General features: G+C 37.1%; 1 long non-coding RNA gene across 17 annotated transcripts in view; it reads right to left on the bottom strand.

Annotated features, from left to right (window-relative positions):
- The window catches only part of LOC104006747 (uncharacterized), a 71,467-nt gene that overhangs the window by 36,325 nt on the left and 13,969 nt on the right, over window positions 1-21,173 (bottom strand). For 8 of the 17 annotated variants that reach the window (XR_008548432.1, XR_010157925.1, XR_001718312.3 and 5 more), the window contains 5 exons: window positions 19,097-19,197; window positions 16,030-16,155; window positions 15,294-15,426; window positions 9,030-9,117; window positions 6,021-6,506 (listed from right to left, as the gene is read on the bottom strand). This is a non-coding gene — a long non-coding RNA (uncharacterized LOC104006747). The other 9 variants (XR_001718317.3, XR_001718315.4, XR_010157926.1 and 6 more) reach the window with 7 other exon arrangements.

Below are 21,173 nucleotides of genomic sequence, written 5' to 3'. Positions count from 1 at the left end.
TGCTTTACATAGCCTACAAAGGGAAATAAAATAGCTATAATGTAATAGCTACCGTTTATTGAGTCCTTACTCTACAACTGACAATGAACTAAACATTTATAACTTTATATTATTCTTACAACAACCCTAAAAGGCAACAACTATTATTCCTGTTTTAACGGTAAGTAAAATAAGATTTAGAGTGGTTAAGAGTCTTATCCAAAGTTACAGAACCTGTAAGGAATAGGGTGAGATAAAAGGATTGGGGCTCAAGTTGAGGGTCCTGTTTCAGAAACATTTTCCATAGGGTTGTGCTATCACCAATCCCTCTCACTACGTAAAGCCAGGGGTTTGGAGATAGCGGTGTAACTTCTGATTACCCTCATGCCCTGACCACCCCACCTCCTGCTTGTCTTTCTATAAACTTGCTGCGTTCTAAACACTGACATCCCAGACTGACAACTAGGGCTTTGTGAATCTAGACACGCCCACTACAAACACAAGCCACTAACCTGAGGACCTCTGAGTGTCCCCAGTCCTACAGAGGAAACAGGAGAGTGTTGAGATTATTTGAAGATTCCAGTAAGCCACCTTTACTTTCAGCTATCTGTATAAATTCTTTGGTTACTTCTTTCAAGAGTCCAGTTGTATATTTTTTCATATAATTTTTTCATATATATATACATATATATGTATATTTTTTCATATAATTGCACCAGTAATTCAATGCCTAAGCAGAAAATGGTAATATGAAAAAACATTTGGATAAATTTCTAAGTATAGTAATCACCGGAATAATTTAAAACAAGTCAGTCGTGGCTATTTTTTATAAAGTATAAACTTCTGAGAATATGTTACTTTAAATACGTTATTGAAAAAATTTTAATTTCTACAATAAAAATGTGTGTTGATTCTACAATATAAATTTGTATTAATTTTTTGAACTTAAGAACACAGAATAATTTATAAAGTATGTATGTGTTTTTGCATTTGTTACAGGGATGGCTTACATTGGAATCTGCTTATAATTTTCAACATCTTTATTAATTATAGGCTATGCCATGTTGCTGTTTCAAAATCCAAACAATGAATTCATTTTTTTATCTGAAAAGAAGTCTGATACTTGTGCTTAAGACAATAGGTATGAATAAATATATAATATCTATCAGCTAATTACTAATAACTATATTATTAAGACCTGCTAGATTCTGGGTATAGCCAGTTTTTCATTATTAACTTACATAAAGCACACAAATGAAGCAAGAAATTTTATTTTATTTACTCATTTTATTCACAGGCGTGACTTGGGCTTTTGATAAAACAATCTCTCTCCTCTTTAGACCAAACAACTGTTTCTCCTTCTTTAAACTAAAATTTTGAAGTTAGCTGGTGATTGAAACTTCACCCAGCAAAAAATGATTGTTGAATATCATTTGTAATTTTGACAGTACAAATATGGGTTTTGTGCTTATATATTAATTGCTTGTCAGTGAGAGGACTTTCTCTTTACACTGTTTTGTAGGAACCCACTTAACTAGTTTTCATGTTGTTCCTAATTTTAACTAGGACATGCAGAATCACTTAGTGTGAGCTAAGCTGTATTTAGTTAAAATGCTAAGAATTATCTGGGTGCAAAATTAAGATTTTTGTGTAGTCAGTATTGGTCATGAATTTCATACACTCTATAGCCTTTTATGGAATTTGTATTGTAGTCTTTCTTCATGCTTGCTTTACCCAGAAATATACTCATTGTAAGTGTTGGCCTGTGCAAAGCAGAAAAATGATGACACACAAAAACGGTTTCTTACAAGGACCTTTCTTCAGTTTTATGTTTTTGTTATTTACACATAGCATGTGTATGAGCTGTTCTCTTCCACAAGTCCAAAGAGAACTCTTAGAGGGTGCAAGGTAGGGAACTTATCTCTTCACTGCCTCTCTTCACCTATTTTTCCTTCAATGTTCTGTGGCCCATGGTAGTCCTTGTAGTCTATGTAGGACCACGGTAGCATAGCCCTTTATCCCTGTATGTAATCAGGGACTAAATGCCAGCTTTCATAGCAATTCACAGACTGTAGCACATAATAGGCCAAATTAGCCAGCTTTACATTTTTAAAAAGTTCCAATAATATCAGAAAATAATTTAAAGTGGAATTATTGTATCTTTCTCCTTTCCTTCTCATTTCTGCTCATGTGCACTCTTACTAATTTTGCTTTTGAAGAAAAATGTTAATTTTACATATATATGTTCATTAAACTGTTATGTGTAACTTGAAAAGAAAAATGATTCTTACATATCAATATGTCAAGGATGCTCCAAAGAGAACTCTGGTTAAAATGTTTAAGGAAATATTTAAACATACTGAAAAAACCATAAGGACATACTCATATTGAAATGGGAATATTGCAGCAATTTACTCTTATTTCACTCTAGCAAATATGGGAAAAATTCAACTTATTCTCCGGTAATAAAGTCTGGTGTACCAAAATGTTGAAAAAAATGAAATCGATAAAGAAGTCACAAATGTGTAAAGCAAACATGAGAAATAACTGCTCAAACAACTCAATTATATAGAAGAGAATGTCAGAAACCAGGGGTTTATTATCTATACCTCACAGCATTTGAAATGACTAGATTCAAAATACATTTATGAAACAATAACATTCAGTTTCTAAAAGATTTTAAGAACACACAAAGGGAATACTGACTTCCTTGTTATGCTCTGTAAAATACAAAACTCAAAACCAAAGGCAGTGAATCATCTTCACAAAATTAAGCAACAATGCGCTTTTCTCAAAAACTTAATTTTTCCTAAAGAATTATTATTATTATTATTATTTTTTTTAAATTTTTATATTTTTTAATGTTCAAATCCCTTTCAAAAAGATATTAAAAACATTAAAAACTATTCTACATCAAGTGATTCAGTATCTATCTCACAAATAAAATATTACTAAGTCAGTGGTCTGTCTTACAACTTTGATTTGCTTATCCAAAGTTTTTTAAAATAATCATGTCATTTACTTATGTTTATACCTAAGAGCTAAAGAGTATGACCGATATATGTGGTAATAATACTCTTTTTTAAAAACATATCAGTTTGGATATTTCTATTGCAAGTAACAGACAATCCTATTCCAGCTGATTTATGCAATAAAGGGATTATATATTGTTTTATAAAACTTGAAAGTCTAAAATAATAAAGTTTTCAAGAAATGTTTGACTTAGTAGCTCAATAAAGTCACTCAGGATCCTGTATTATTTTCATCTTTTGCTCTGTCTCTCACGTTTTGTGTCATCCTAAAACTGAAGTCATCCTAAAGCTGACAAAAGTTTGGTTTTGCCCAAAAATGGATCAGGTAGACAGTATCTTTGCACTGTATTGTGTGAGCTTAGGTGAAGGGTGACGAGGATAATGTGAAACTATCTTTCCTACCCTCTTCAATGCAGCTTCTTATTTCTGTGCTCCCTTAGCTCTTGTGGAGGTATTTTCATGCATGGATAGTTGTTCAAATTAATGTTTTTGCAAGAGGGCGAGAGCTGGGAAGAAAGAAAGAAAGAAAAAGAAAAAGAAAGAAATATTGGCATTCACAGCAAACGGGATACAACTGGAGACTATTATTCTAAGTGAAGTAATTCAGGAATGGAAAACCAAATATCATATGTTCTCATTCGTAAGTGGGAGCTAAGCTATGAGGACGGAAATGCATAAGAATGATACAGTGGTCTTTGGGGACTCTGGGGAAAGGGTGGGATTGGGATGAGGGATAAAAGACTACAAATTGGGTTCAGTGTATACTGCTCAGGTGATGGGTGCACCAAAATCTAATAAATCACCACAGAAGAACTTACTCATTTAACCAAAAAAAAAAAAAAAAAAAAAAAAAAAAGAATTATTTTAAATTATTTCATTAATGTTTCAAATTCTATTTGATTTGATTCCTCAGAAAATACCTATTTTCAAAAAAACCCACCAGTTTAATGGTAAGATGAACAAATGACTAGCCTGGTATTTTTTTTCTTTTTGGTTATTTTTTTGAATTTTATTTTTGTGGACAAATACTAACTGTATATATTTATGAGGTACAATGTGATGTTTTGATATATGTTTACAATCAGGCTAGTTAACAAATCCATCACTTCACATACTTGTCATTTTTGTGTGCGTTGAAACATTCAAAATGTATGCTTTTAACAACTCTATTATTATTATAGTCACAATTCTATGTGATAGATCTCTAAAGCTTATTCCTCCTGTCTAACTGAAACTTTGTACCCTCTGATCAACAACCCCCTTTTTTCCAACCACTCCCTTTCCCCAGCTTCTAGTAACATCATTCTACTCTCTACTTCTACAATTTCAACGTTTTTAGATTCCTCATATGTGTGAGATGATGCAGTATTTGCCTTTCTGTGCCTGGCTTATTTCACTTAGCATAATGTCCTCCAGGTTTATCCATGTTGTTAAAAATGAGAGGATTTTCCGTGTTTTTTTTTTTTTTTTTTTTTTTTTGAGACAGAGTCTCGCTCTGTCCCCCAGCCTGGAGTGCAGTGGCCCGATCTCTGCTCACTGCAAGCTCCACCTTCCCAGGTTCACGCCATTCTCCTCCCTCAGCCTCCCTAGTAGCTGGGACTCCAGGCACCCACCACCACACCCGCCTAATTTTTTGTATTTTTAGTAGAGACAGGGTTTCACCGTGTTAGCCAGGGTGGTCTTGATCTCCTGACCTCATGATCTGCCTCCTCGGCCTCCCAAGGTGCTGGGATCACAGGGATTTTCCCTTTTTTTAAGGCTGAATAGTATTTCATTGTGCATATATACCACATTTTCCTGATCCATTCATTCCTTGATGGACACAGAGTGCTTCCATATCTTACCCATTATGAATAATGCTTCAATGAACATGAGAGTGCAGGTATCTTTGGAATACGGATTTCAATTCCTTTGACTATATACTGCCAGTGGGATTGAAGGATCATATGGTAGATACATTTTTAGTTTTCTGAGGGGTCTCCATACCGTTTTCCATAATGGCTGTATTAATTGACATTTCCACCAACATTGCATAAGGGTTCCCTTGTCGGCACTCCCTCGCCAACATTTATCTTTTGTCTTTTTGATGATAGCCATTCTAACAGGTGTGGGGTGATATCTCATTGTGGTATTAATTTGCATTTTCTTGATGATAGTGATGATGAACATTTTTTAATATATCTGGCAGCCACATATGTCTTCTTTTGATAAGTGTCTATTGAGGTCCTTTGCCCAATTTTTATTGGATTATTTGTTTTCTTGCTATTGCATTGAGTTCCTTATATGTTTTGGGTATTAGCCACTTATATGGCTTGCAAATATTTTCTCCCACTCCACGAACTATCTCTTAGCTCTATTGTTTCCTTTGCTGTGCAGAAGCTGTTTAGTTTGATGCAATCTGATTTGTTTATTTTTCTTTGTTGACTATGGTTTTGTGATCCTATCTAAGAAATCTTTGCTCAGATGAATGTAGTAAAGTATATCCTCTTTGTTTTCTTTTAGTAGTTTCACAGTTCATGTCTTACATTTAAGTGTTTAATTTGTTTTGTGTTGATATTTGCATATGGTGTTAGATAAGAATCCAATTTCATTTTTCTGCTTGTGGATATCTAGTTTTCCAACACCACTTATCAAACAAACTGTCCTTTTTTATTGTATGTTTTTGGCATCTTTGTTGAGAATCAATCGACCATAAATGCACAGGTTTGTTTCTAGGTTCTCTATCCTGTTCCATTGATTAATGTGTCTATTTTTATGTCCATATCTGCATGGTATATTTTACACACTGCAAGCTGCACCCCATATGTTATGTACCTATCAGGATGGAGGAAGAATGTGCTTTGATGTCAGTAATGACCAAGACAGGGTGCCACCAAAAAGATAGTTATCAGTTTGCAGGCTCAACTGCAGTGTGTCCTCCAGAGTATCAAAAGATCCAAAATTTGTGTCACAGACAAAAGTAGAACATATTCTAAAACTTCAAGAAAAGTACCAAAACAAGAAAAAAAATGAATTTTCCATGAGATAACTCTTTCTATTTGTACATGACTGAATGGGTACAGTATTCTTTTGTGTACATAGAGTAAGCTTCAGTCTCCTCTATTCTGGAAATAAATAGCACACTAATCGCAGATAACCGAAAAACAGAACCAAGTAATTCAAATTGGCACAAACAAGAAAGACAATATCAAACTATGGTAGATTAAACACTCCAGAGTGGTGTTCTTCCTTCTCTGTCAAAGTATACATATATATTATCTATAATATCTACAGATAATATAGACATAAATAAATATGAGTCCCATGATATTTGACTGTTTCTTTCCTTGTAATGAATGTCAGATACCTATAATTTATGACACACAGCAATTGTTTCATCAGTTGCGTTTTCTTTCAAACTGAAGTAAAACTTCTGAAGAGGAAAAGTTGATAAGCTCATGGTGAGTTTCTATCTCCGGTTAAGCACTGCAATAATAATTCATGGATAAACAACAGCTGCAAAAAACATTAAGATATTATGAGTATATGAGTGTGGGAGTGTGTGTGTTTTAGTAATTGGGAATTGTTGGCCACATTAAAAGCCCATGTTATTACAAACAGGAATTTCACTACAATGCACCATAATGCAAAGGTATGAAGAAAACCTGTCCAAGAAAAGAGAATCAGACGTGCCCACTTGTTAAATCAGAAAGAACTTCTCTAAGAGAATTCCAAGGAAAGTTCCTTGGAAAGATAATTCCCCAAGAAAATGTTGTATTTTCTGGAAGAACCAAGAGAACTAAAAAAATTATTGTAAATGCAAGTATTTATGCCAAGAGAATCTTGTTACTTAGAACACAAGCCTGCCATCAAAACTCTATTTTTGTTTAAGTAACAGTTAAGAGTGCAATCCACAATGGGGTGCCAGCAGCCAGAGTTGTCTGAGGGGATGGCCATGGGCTTCAGAGCATGGGCCAAGAGAGAACAAAAACACAATGTACAAAGAAAAGGTGTTATCAAGAACCAAGAAGATGGTCCAAATGAACATCAGACTAAAAAGGTAGGCACAAAGGCAGATTCCATCCCAAGACAGTAGGGTGCAAACTAAAGAAACTAGAGTACAACTATCAGATTCAGAACATGCTTGCTGATCTGGTGGCTTTTATAGGCTGCTTTTAACTTCAAGCCTGGGTGGGGAAGAAGTTATTAAGGCCACTCTGGTTCATCCAACATGATGAACACATCATCTTATCTCATTTTAGTTTTACATATGTGGAAAAGCAGAATAAAATAAATAGAAGCTGTGCATGTGTGTGTATGTGTAGCATGTGCACAAATACACATATGCATATTTGCAACCATAGCTAAAATCATAGCCCGAGGGCACCTAAGTGCAAACCCCTTCAGGCCAGAGTCTGCAGTGTGTGTTGTTGTTTTTAATCTTTATATTTCTAGCCTCTAACACATTTTATATATTACAATATATGTTTAACAAATGAATGAGGAAGAACTTTTGTCTCTTTCATTAAAATGTGTTTTGCAGTTCTATTTATCAGGGATAAAGAGTTGTACTTAAATACCTGGATGTCAAAATACTAAAAATTGATTGCAATATTATCAAAAGTCATCACCATCTTTTTAACCTTAAATCTACTTTTATAAATTAAATTCTATAGAAGTTATCCTGTGGAATGGGGGAGTGCTGAAGAGAGATATGAGAGAGCCATCTGGGGAGTCAGAAATATTCTACTTCTTGATCTGAGAGGTCATTACATGGGTATATACATAAGTACAATTCATCAAGTCAAACACCAGATCTGCGCATTTGACTGCATGTAAGTCATACTTCCAACAATAACATTGTGTAAACCAAATAGAACGTATCTTTTGGCCAAACCTAGAAAAAAAATCTGCTTTTATCAAAAGAATTCACTGCAGGAATAATTTGGCTTCGCTGAAAGAGTATTGCAGAGGTAGATTCCCGAATAAGTATCTGGGGATGGAAAGCAGAAAAAGGCTTTTGGAACTAAAAGCTTAATTGCATTCTGCATAAGCATGAACATAATGAACACATCATATAACAGTCACTTTGCAAAAGAGCTATCAGTATGCTTTCTGGAATCTTCACTGATGTAACATGAGCTCACCCCATGCTCACTCTCTCACCTTCTTGAGATTTACCCAGGTCTTCTGTTCACTCCATGGCAGGGAATAATTTCAGAGGTTATTTTGCTGCGGTTGAGCACAAAAGGACTGAGCTTGGCTGTTACGGAGACTGGCCCTCTGCACCTATTTGTTAGCTTCAGTACCCATTCCCTGTTTATTTTTTGTTAGCTTGCTTCCCAAAGCATTTGGTATTTTCAGAGTGATCTAGAACCAAGGTTTTGAGGACTAGCTCCATGTCTGTGTGAGAGTATACAGCACAGTCCCTAAGACTGAGCAGTCCTGGGGCAAAAGCCCTGTTGAGCATCTTTCACTGCCACAGGTAGGAATGGGGAATGATTTGTTTAGCATTCAAATGAGTCACATAATACCAGCAGCACAGAAAGTTATCATTTCTTAGTTCACTTGCATAGCATTAAGAAAAAAAATTAAAGAAACAAATACGGATTATTTTTATAATGAATGCAATCTTCTTAGACTAATAGCCAGAGAAGAGCTATGATTGTTGTATGTCTAAAAATCCCAAATGGCAAAATGTAATTAAAGTTAGAACTGTTGAACAAATAAACCTGTTAAAATACATAATATTACCAGGCAAAATAGCTATGTGTTTATCATTTTGCCACTGTAATTACATTCACTACAACTCTTCATGCATATATTAATATCTAACATTATAGAGGCTAAAATATAAATTGCAGAGCACTGAGCGTAGTTCCAGCCAAAAAGTTGGAAATGCATGGTAAAAATGCTTGTCATTAAAAAACAAAAATAAAAAGGCCTTGGATTTAATGTTGCTACTAATTGCTTTACTGAGAAGTAAAAGATTCTTATAACTACATGTGTACTGGTTTCAAATGAAGAGTCATTACGTACCTCTACATGGGTCTCTGGTTTGAAAAATTATGAAATTATTTATTGTGGGTCTCTTGGAGCATAAGGCACAGAACTTGTTCAATTTGACCTGAAAAAGGAAATACCCAGAAATGTGCCTAAGTTGCTATTCCTACGTTAATAATAGACAAATATTTTTAAGTAATCTCAACTAATTTCCAAGATTATGAATAGACTGTAGCTGGATAGATGTCGGTTAGAGTGGGTGTGTTGGTTATTAAAAGTCGGGAGAGGTCAGGAAATTAATTCCCATGGGGTGAAACTCTGTATCCAAAAATAAGCAAGAAGAGGCTTTGAAATGATTTCCAAAAGCTTGACAAAAATCAGTGCCAAAGATTGTATGGGGGTAAAAAAAGATTACATGTAATGAATAGTAAAAGAAGAAAGAGGTAGAAAAAGAGGAAGGGAAGGAAAAGGAGAAAGAAAACCAAATAATTTGTGAGTACAGAACATACAATGAATCTTCATTGCTGAATTAATAAAATACTGTCTTTAGCACCAATAAATTACAGAAACAGGGGTTGGAAAAATTTAATAGAAATCACAAGCCTTTAAAAATAACACTGGCAATAATTAAAAACCTTTCCCTTAAAAGCTTCCTATTGTTAATTGGTTTACTTTCATTTAGATATAAATTAATTTCCATAAATTAATTTTTACCATTAGAATAGCTAAAAAATATGGAAAGCCTAGAAATTGACAGAGCAGAGTCAATATATTGAGCAAAGTAATGTGATGGTCCATAATCTCTATCATGATTAATATCTAATCATAATCATCATTATTTTTGGAGGGCCATTTTTCATCATGATGGCTGCATTTTATTTTGAAATTATTTAAGGGAATTAAATATTTTGTTAAGTGAAAATTAATGTGTCTTTATTCATGACTGAGTGAGCCATTACAAGTGTTTTTCAAATTCAGTTCTTTTAAAATAAATGCCATGAATGGTCATTTAAGTTAGTCACCACACCTATTTGTCCCATGACATAATGACTACAACTGCCCTAATGAGTCCAGTTGAATGGCTATTGTGCTTGTGGTTTGGGAGTGTGAAGTTCTATTTCCTCACATTTGGATTTTAATCAAATCACTAATTCAAGCCAGGCCACTGAAACACCTACCAATTTTAAGAAATTCAAATTACTCTCATTTTATGATGGATTAAAACTTCAATCACCTTGAAGGACATCACTGAACCAGTTAATTTATATATTTGAGGATAGAGAGTACAAATGGATCATCTCAAAATGAAATATATTATATGGCAATTGGTCCCCACAACCCACAGGCATGCACACATGCAAGACACAGATTTGATCTCTCCTTAAACAAGTCATTGTTTAAGCCTTGGATAAAGACTAAGATTTTTCATATCACTGGTGAGGGCCCTGACCATCATTCTAGCCTCATTCCCGGCCCTGTCTCTCCAATACATTGTGCTGCTGCAATGCCAGCTGATTTAGGTTCCCAAATACTTAATGCTGTGTTATCCACGAGCGTTTGTATGCACCATTCTCTTTTAATGGAGCAATTTCTTCTTCAACTTGTTATCTCCTGCATCCTTTCCTTCAAACCTCATTTGAAATATCAACTCATCCAGGACGACTTGTCTGATGCTAACAGCTCATTTAGATGCCCTTGTCAGGGTGTTCACAGGGTAATCACTGGTTTGGTGGGTCTCTATGATGGGGTTATAAGCTATTGAAGAATAGAGAGCTGTGTTATTAATCTTCAATTCCCAGGACTTGCCATATACCTGATGTATAGCTGGATGTCACTAATTCAAGCAAGTTGAAAAAAGGGATGAGCCAGCAGAAATAAAAAGAAGGGGAGGAAACACAGACAAAATGAAAAGCAATGACTGTTCTATAACTGCCGTATACCACTCTATGTCAAAAACTACTCTATACTTGTACTAATCTGCCTTTTAAAATGTTTTTAAACACTCTTACATATATTGCCCACACAGCACACTGGACATCTCCTTGAGCTTGATATGAGGAACCTGCAGTTTAAAGAGATTTTAAAGATTTGCCTAAATGCAAACGGGAAGTTAAATACAGGATTGGAACTAGGCCTTATCACACCTCATTACAGCTTCCTTCTGACACGTTGCAGTGTTACAGTGTGCTGTGTGCTTCAGAGCAGACGTGCACCAGGAAAGGGAAGGGGTAGCAGGAAAGTATGTCCCCAGGACATGTCTTCGGCCACAATACTTTCATCTAATAAATACAGAGGGAAAATATCTCTTCTTACTTTGAGTACATTTAACCTCAGAACAAAACTAGATGACCTGGCTAAATGAGTTGGGAGATCAATTTTCAGGAAAACAGGCAGAGATGTACAAGCCTTGGTGGTGGTAACCAGGATTCCATGTAGCATTTTCAAATAGAGCAGTACTGAGTGAGAGCTATCCTGAACTTGTGGAATTCCCTGTGGAATGCACAAGATGCAAAAATAGGCAATCAGAATAGGTTTAACTTTATCAGCAAAGAATGAGTTCAGGCATGGAACAAAAATCCGGGCCAGATCACTTGGCTGCTGTCACAGAGAGACCATGTAAACTCAGGTCATTGCCGAAAAGATGTGGTTTGAAGTCTTTCCAAGGTGCTGGCAGATTCTGAAAAGCCATATCCACAGAGATACCGATAGAGAGGACTGTGAGATCACCCAGTGCAGAGTGCAAGTATTTTCGATTATTCTTTGAGGATAAGGCCCAAACTCCCAGCTCCCTTTCACAGAGTACCTGAGCTCAGCAGCCCAGTGGACATGTGTTTCTCTCTGCAAGAAATACTTGGGAATAGGAATTCTCTTCTCCTTTAGGAACAGTGGATTTCTTCCCTTATATACTTGAAACAAACAAACAAACAAAAACCTTCTGCTTCCCACCCATTTTGGAGGAAAGACTCCAGTAGGATACCGGGTCACCTAACCCAGAGGAAGCTATCCCAACCAGAAGAGCATTGTGCAATATGCACAAAGTCCTTCAATAGACATTGGATGTCAGCACAAGCCTTAATTGAAACCAAGTCCATGTTCACTCCCTAATGACCACAAGAAGGAAGGAACTCAGAGGGTTCCTCCGCTCACTAACTGCCTATGTGATATTGGTCACCTTGTTTCATTCCCCTGTGCCTCTAAAATCTCACCCTTCAACCCAGCATGACATCCTATAGCAATACAGTGCTGAGACTACAATGCTGTGAATAATTTTGAGGTATTTACCTACAGATCATTCAGAGAAGGAATGGAGGGAAGAAGTGAATACAGGCAGACGTGAAAAACAACCAGAAGCTCTCAAGGGGCCACAGATACGTCCTTGGAGGTTTCTTCTTATCAGAAAAAAAAAAAAAAGAAAGTAGAATTTTTCTGCTATTGCTGTGTATGAGTACATAAACATTTTGTTACCTGACCATAAACCTACCTTGAAATGTGATCAGTGTCAATTCCACCCAAGGATAGTGTCTCAATGGGCTGTTATATCCAATATTAACATGAATTTAGTATCTTTAGGGACACAGAATTATCGTTCATCTGAATATTAATTAGAAATGTTTGAACCATGTCATGGTTTACTCTTTTATTTTCTAATTGGAATTCATTCCAATAAATCCAAATTGTTTTATCCCTCCACATGGCCACAATACTCGAAAAAGTCGGAACAATCCCCCACTTACTTGCTTGTTACCAAGGGCCTAATGTTAAATATTGCAAGTGCAGAGTACCCAGACACAATGCTGTTAGCTATTTAAAGGCTATATGCTAGATACATCTTGCAAATAAGTGAATAAATAATATATTAATGCCCTGGGCCCCTTTTTCACCAGATTTATAAGCACAAAAGTGATATGGAGAACTGACAGTAACTTTAATATATGTAAATATCTCAATTGGATAATCCAGGCACAAAAATACATTGTAGCTTGGTGCTTATTAAGTTTATGTTTTATGCATTTCCATTACAGGAGTTAATATGTTTCTTGGTTTCTATGTTCTCAGATCTCCTAAGATACCCGGTCTTTAAAGTATTATACAAAATATCAGGTATGCATTAATCTATAAAGTTAAAACGTTGTGTTTGTTTATACCAACCACCCCAAAGCAGAGTTCCTTCTCATAATAAGGTGTTTCCTAACAGTGTGATAGAATATTTTTAAATTGGCTTTGACAAGCACATTCTGAGGCTGATTTCTCACAAATGCATGCTGTCTATATCCACACACACTGTGGACCCCACCATGAGCTCTGGGTGGAATGCTCAAAATTTCCTCTCATTTGATCTCAGTGACCAATGACCTGAGCTGTGGAAAATGTTCCTTAAGCTTGCTGAGGAGAGTTATTTTTGATTTCTTTGGTTGGCGTGCTCTATTTTCTCACTTAATGGAAAGGGATGAGAAATGAAGCAGCTTTGTTTAGCTCTACAATGGACAATTTTCCAGCTACTTTAATGCATTCTGTTTAGAAAGAGAGTCCTGGAAATCATTTCTTCCTGAATTTATAACTTGCTCTGTGTTTTCAGAGTTTTTTATTCAATGCAGATTTAAAATTAAAATGTGTGAGCTCACTCCTTATTTTCCTAAGACAAATATAACGACTTCCATCTTGGTCGCTGAATCCTTTATGCAGGCAATCAACCAGAGGTCAGGTTTAGGATCATGTGGCAAGCATTTGACTAATGAAAAACATGGACACTTTCTAATCACTTAGGTTTGAAGAGCTTGTGCAATTGTCCCAAGACCGATCAGCTCTAATTTACCTGATTCTGTCTTTCTGCCTCTTCTTCTTTGGTAAGGGATGATCTATTTTAGATCACATCTGGAAATTATAGAGGTAATAGTATTAGCATGACTTCTCTCTAAAGGGTTCCAGGTTGAGATGATGTCACTGCATACATTTGGGAGAGAAGGTACTAGGTAGTGGTGTTTTTGTGTAAAAACCTTACATTCTAAAGAATGGTTTATAATTACATTTTGAAAGACATTTCTGTGAATAGTTCATTTATCAATTCTCACCTTACTTCTGGCTCTGCCTCTGATTATCATTCAGTTTCCTCTCCTCTTCCTTTATACTGAGCCTCCCTTCTACACAGACCTGTCCCAGAAATCTTTAAGGAACTCAGATATTTAGATAGAGTCAGTAATATCTAATAGAAGAGTTCTTTTATCCAGAAATGCTATTTCCATTTATTTTATTGAGGCTACTCCTGCAACTGTCTCTGTGGCAAACAATTTCCTAGTCTGTGTGTGAACATGTCCAATAATAGCTGTTGCATGAAATGAAGAGTTGAATAAAGAAGAAGTGCTGAAACAAAGAAGATGGAAAGAATTGAATGGTGAATGTGCCAATAATGAAATGCATAAGCAATTCCACAGGTGAAGAGTGGTGGAGCAGAAATGGCGGTTTTGTTTTTGTGACTGTGTTTCTAATTTAATTGAATCAAAATAACATACAGGACATATTCCTTGCCTGAAGCTCACAATTTCAATTCGTCAGAGAGATTGGATAGTTACATATAAAAAGATGAAAATAAGGTAGGTAGGGTATAGGACAGAGGGAGGAGATAAAAAAGGCTCAAGTAAAAAGAATCCAAAGGTGAATGGGTCATTGGTGGAAATTGTTAACAGAAGCTTATTTGGAATATTTCACTTGCATCCTGCACCATTCAGAATGATTTTTGCAATTCCTATCATTGAGCTGGATCAATCTGCTGTTTTTCCCTTCATCCTCATACATTGCTTTCTGCTTTACTTGTAGCTTACTGAGTGTGTATTCTGTGTTGATTCATTATGTTTATGTAGAAGGCTGGGAAGGTCTGTCAGAATTCCATTTAGGTTGCTTGTCATGAGCTCATCAACACCTGGCAGGTTTGTTCTTCTATCCTGTTGCGTGATCCAGGCGGATCTTTGATGCAGGGAGACAGGCTCTATGTCAATAACCAGGACCAAAGGTAAACCCAAGGGTGTCATTGTGGTGTGATTTGCAGGTAGCAGGGCAGGGGAAAGGAGAATGCCAATTAAGTACATTACAAGTGTGCTGTGTATACATATTCCTAGTGAGGTTCGTAATTCTCAGGGCTTTTAGATTGTGAATAATTGACACCCCTGCAAGGTGGATCACTATCATTGTCCCCATCACTGAGGAGGAAATTGTCTTGCACTCTGGAAAGGCTCATTTATGCTCTGTGTAGCTTTGCTGCCTACGTAGTACTTCCCAGGGGTGCTGTGAGGACCAATTACTAATTACCTGGAAGAGCTCTTATGCTCTGATGAGATCCTTTGGAATGTAGGCATCTGTGAAACAGTGATGATACCTTCTCCCTGTTTTCTATCACACTTGGCAAAGGGCCGGGCACTTTTGGTCATCTAATCAATGTTCTCTGAAAAAGGAAAGAGGATTCAGGAGACAGGGCGCTCCACCCAACCATGATTAGAAAAACAAGACCAAATTAGTAGAGAAGCTAATTTCATGTGACCCTTCCATTTAAATGATTTTTTAAAACCTGAGAATGTTAAGGAAAAAAAAAAAGAGAGAGAAATTTGAGAGAGGCCTTACGTCCACCAGGTACGCAAACAAGGATAATAAACATTTGGCAGGATATCCACATGAAAAACTAAAAACACTATATAGCAACATCCAACAAAAACAATACATATGATCAAAAGGAAGCATAATGGCATGGTAAACCAGAGCCTTGGGATGGTTGGAGTTAATCTGGGAACAATTTCAAGGGAAGAGTGTTGGTTAAGGTTCCACCATGAAGTGATAATGGACTAAGGTACATCTGCTGTTTTATTATGTATTCCTATTGTGTAGGTAGCATGGTGGTTATGAGCATGTTTTAGAGTCTGTGGGCCTGATGGATGCAGCCATGCACCTCTAGTTGGCATTTTAAATCTCTCTCAATTTTTCTTATTGCTCAGCCAAAGAAATAATAGTATATGTCCAATAAAGATTTGAGACAGATTAAGTGAGACAATACCTGTCAAAAGGTGAGGAGAGTGTCTGCACATAGTAAATTACCAATAAGTCCATTGTCGCCACAGTTGTTGCTTAGGTCCCAGCATGAAGTAAGCGTTCAGTGAAAAATGAATGATTTCACTCATACCTGGGAGGACAATGATAGACAGAGGGAAAAGAAAGTGGTTACTAGGCTCTTCCTCTGATGGCCCCTTGATGACTCAATCCTGTGTATCCAAATTCAACACCCATTCAATCACAAGGCCCCAAGTTGTGCAATAAGTTAACAAGGAGAATCCAATAACACCTTCTGACTCGTGTGTCCATTTCTAAAGGGTATCAGATGGGCTGGGCATGGTGGCTCACGCCTGTAATCCCAGCACTTTGGGAGGCCAAGGCAGGCAGATCACCAGAGATCAGGAGTTCGAGACCAGCCTGGCCAACATGGTGAAACCGTGTCTCTACTAAAAATACAAAAAATCAGCTGGGCGTGCTGGCGCACACCTATAGTACCAGGCTGAGGCATGAGAATCACTTGAACCTGGGAGGTGAAGGTTGCAGTGAGCCGAGATCACACCACTGCACTCCAGCCTGGGCGACAGAGTGAGACTCCGTCTCAAAAAAAAAAAAAAAAAAAAAAAAAAAAAGCACCAGATGTATCGTTTTCTGTAACAGAGTTGAAGAGAGAACAGTGGGAATATGAAGTTTAGAGATGTGCTAGTATCCCATGATTAAAAACAAAAATAAAATAGAAGAGCAAACAACTCTCACCAACGTTATAGTGTACTTCTCTTTTTGTAGGAACGTCACCTTCCTTCACTTCCCAACAGTCAGCTTTCTTTAAAACACCTTCTGTTCTTCAAGCTTCATTTGTTTTTCCACTGCTACGATTTGGTTTCTACCTCTTCTCTCACAACTGTGCTCACCAAGGCCTCAACGCTGCCTTCATTAATTGATCCCACAGCCACTTTTTAGCCTTTTCAGCCTTGACTTCCTTGCTGTAGTTGACATATTGTTGGCCCTTTTCACAAAGTGAATTTTCCCTCTCACTAGTTGTCTTGTATGTCATTACTCATTTCTGGTTTTTATTCTGCATTTCTGACTGCCCCTTCCCAGGTTCCTTCCAAGATCTCTTGCTGTCTACTAACATCATTAGTATCCCTGGCTCTGTGTGTCCCTTGCTCCCTTAATCCACCCTGCAGAGAAGTCCCTAGACCCTCTAACTTCATGTCCTTCCTCTCTTCCTCTCCACACATGGTCCAAATCTCTCTTAGCTCCATGACTTTCCCTGAGGGCCTCGCCTCTGTACTTTCAAATGTATCCTACTTTCTGCCTGGAATACCCACCCGCATTCCCATTGGTCTAATTCCTGGTGATCCTTCAGTTCCCAGCTTAGATGTCATTACTTCAGAGACATTCCTGATCTTTAAGCAACCAAGTCCCCTCACGTGAGTTTCTTCCCTTATAACATTCTCATTTTATTTTAAGTACTTGTAAATGTCTGCTTTCCCTGACGGGGTAAATTGTGACATCCCCACTTATGACTTTGTATGATTTGTACTACAAAAAGTTTCAGGGCAGAGAGGGTAAAGAGGCATAGAAATCTCAACTGGGCACAGTGGGTCACGCCTGTAATCCCAGCACTTTGGGAGGCCGAGGAGGGTGGATCACGAGGTCAGGAGTTTGAGGCCAGCCTGGCCAACATGGTGAAACCCCATCTCTACTAAAAATACAAAAATTAGGCAGGCGTGGTGGTGTGCACCTGTAATCCCAGCTACTTGGGAGGCTGAGGCAGCAGAACCGCTTGAACCGGGAGGCGGAGGTTGCAGTGAGCTGAGATCACACTACTGCAGACTGGACAACAGAGAGAGACTGCATCTCCAAACAAACAAACAAACAAACAAAGAGGCACAGAAATCTCATGTGTGCTCTGTGATCCTTGGTTTGGGACAACTCTGCCCAGTGACTTCACTGTTATTTAATTTGCACAGAAAGAACATTAAGGCCAGCAGAACTGCTATTCCCTAATAACTTGAAAGTTTAGTGAAGGAGAAAAATGTGTCTGTGTTACACATCACTGAATTCTTGCTCCTAGCACAGTGTCTGGAGTCTTTCAACTGACCACTGCTAAATGTATAAATCCTCCCCATTACCATATTCTGGAACCGCACTGTCCCATACGGTAGTCCCCAAGCCACATACGGCTACCGAGCATCTGACATATGGCTTGAGATGTGCTAAGTATAAAATTACACACCAAGTTTAAGATCTGGCAAGAAAACATCTTAATAACTTTGTATTGATTACGAGATGAAATAACATTTTAGATATATTGTGTTAAATAAAACATGTAATTAATGTACTAAATAATTTGCATTTGAGGGTCACAGTAGGTTTCTATTGGACAGCACTATTTCTAGACTTTCTTCTGAGACATTGCTCTATATCCAGACATTCATTGAATACCTCCAGCTGATGTCCCACAGACACTGTAAATGCAATGAAATTAAATTTATCATATTTCCCAATAATGCACTTCCTCTCCAGATGTTGCCTCAGATGTTAATGGTTGCAATTCATCTGGTTACCTAAGGCAAAATATTGGACTATTCCTCCACTCTTATTTTTTTATGAAAAGACTCTTCCAATTTTCCCTTTTCCTTCCTGCCACAATGCCATTAATATGGCCACCGGACTCTCCAGCATAAATCCCCATCGGCACATCTAGGAGACCTTTCTTGACAAGGCATAAGACAGCCTCTGGTTGTCATCAGATTACAATCTACCTCTTTAGTGTCTCCTCGCTCTATTGTCTCACTAACCCCCTCTACTTGATACTCAAGAAAATAGCTCATATTGACTGAGTATGTTTCAAAAATATATCCTTACAATACCTTATCATTCTCATACTGCAAATGAAGAAACTGAAGCAGAGAGGTCAAATAATTAGCCCAGCATTTGCACCTAAGTGATGGAGCTGGTATTCGAACCTAGACCATTTGACTTTGGTATCTGGCCTCTTAACCAATGCTCTTTATTTCACATCCACAGTAATTTCTGTTCTCTGACTATATCAAGATTTCTCACACCTTTGTATCTTTACAATTGTTTTTCCTTTGCATGAGAACTTCCACTGTCTCCTCATTACTTTATCCACCAGATCAATTCTTTGACATCCTTTAAGGCGCATCTGCAAAGAAACCCGCATGTCAATTTATCAGACCTTACCAGAAATATTTAGTAGTTTTTCTGTGTGCTTGCATAGCATTTAAGACAATGTAAATATGACACGTCTTCCTCACTAGAAAATGTATTTTATATCTTAAATTTCTACCGTCAAGTGCAGTGCTTGACAATAGCTGGCTCCCAGTGAATGTCTATTGGATTTTTGGCTGCAGGGGGTGGAGGAGACAGGGCCATATGAACAGGACAACTTTTGGTCAGGAGGTCTTGAGATTGCTGACTGAGCTGAAATTGTCTGGACTCTTGAGATTTCCCATTCTAATTTGAGAAACATTGATCTACACAAGAATGAAGTTCATTCTAGTTATCTTAGGTTATCATTCATGGAGCTATTGTTGACAAAGAGACATGAGACTTCATAGCAGTGTTAGAGCTGAGACCAGTTAATAGGTAAAGCCCTAGTTGCACAAAGAAGTAAACTGAGATTAGAAAGATTAAGTAACTTATCCACAATGACACTGCAAGTTAGTATCAGAGCTCTGCTTAAACCTGCATTTTCTGACTTCTAATCTATCCATAGTTCCTGGCCCTTTCCTATGAACATACAAATGCCAAAATGATTTTATGTGTTTATACACATATACATACACATATATCTTCACTGCTAATGAACTGATTCAATAAATGCATGTGTTTGCCTCACATAAAGCCTGGATGTATTTGTGGGAATGATTAGAACTAATATGAATTCAGTGATTTATACATGAGATCGTCTCATTTACTTCTGAACTGTACAAAGAAATTCACAACTTCACTTTTCCCCCAGGAGAGGAGAAAAATCTATCCAGTCAACAGTTTTCCAACAAAAAAGGCAGTGCAAAGGAATCAAGTTTATTGAGTTCTGCTGACTTACTTTTCCCAGTTTTCAATGCTTCCATAACTACCGTCATGATAGCATAAAAGTGCTAACATTTTTGTAATAATTGTCCTTTACCACAATTTCTCAAAAATGCTTTACATGCTTTATCAAATTCAATCTATAAAACAACCCTATGAGATAGATCACAATTATAATTTCCTATTTTATAGTTGGGGATACTAAAGCCCAATTTAATAAATGCCACAGGGTCATAGAACTTTAAAGTGGCAGAAGCCGCACTTGTATTTAAAATGAATCTGACACCAAAGCTTATGCTTGTAACCACGAATCCAGTCCATGTGTCTTTAACAGTATATTTAATTTCCATCCAAAATGATGGAATCATAGAATTAAAGACCTAGCAATGATATTGGATGCTGCCAGATCCCTATACGTCACTTAAAAGAAACACAAAGTGAGGTTCTGGAAAATAGGTGAATCAACCTCTCCTGGACTTAGTGTGCTTACAATTTTTCCATATTTTTCTATATCACACAATAAAGTGCTTTGCATAGTGTACATACTTAATAAATATGGATGATTGACTCTCATGGATTCTTCCATAACTATATACAGCCATATAAACACATGCATATGCATATATGTGTATCAATGTCTAGTCTATGTGTTTCCAATAATACAGAAAGTTAGAATAACAGCCAGCTTGTCAAAACATAGCAAAAAGGACCACATTTTGGAAAGAATTACAGTATCACTACTGTTGACATGGGTAGAATAGATGAGCGTCCCCTAACTACTGCCTGTCAGGGCCTACTCCCATCTCAGCACTGAGTTTAAATAGTACTCAGCCAGCTGCCTGTGGATTTAGCCAACATTGCATGTCAATGCAAAAGTCTGATTGCCCAGATGGTTATTTCTAGGCCCACGATCAAAAATAGTAACTGAGCATGGCTGTAAGGCATATCACCCTGCACATAGGCTAGTGGTTTCTTGCTTTCTTCATATATCCTTCCTCTGTGCAGAACAGGCATGTTGATGTTAGCTATTTTAATAACTCTCACTAGGAACAAAAAGAGAGAAACAGAAGGATTTGGGCAGCAATC

The sequence above is a fragment of the Pan troglodytes genome, chromosome 5 (genome assembly GCF_028858775.2).
Source record: "Pan troglodytes isolate AG18354 chromosome 5, NHGRI_mPanTro3-v2.0_pri, whole genome shotgun sequence".
NCBI lineage: Eukaryota > Metazoa > Chordata > Mammalia > Primates > Hominidae > Pan > Pan troglodytes.
Note: the sequence above shows the minus strand (reverse complement) of the source record. Positions and strands in the feature narration are given on the sequence as shown.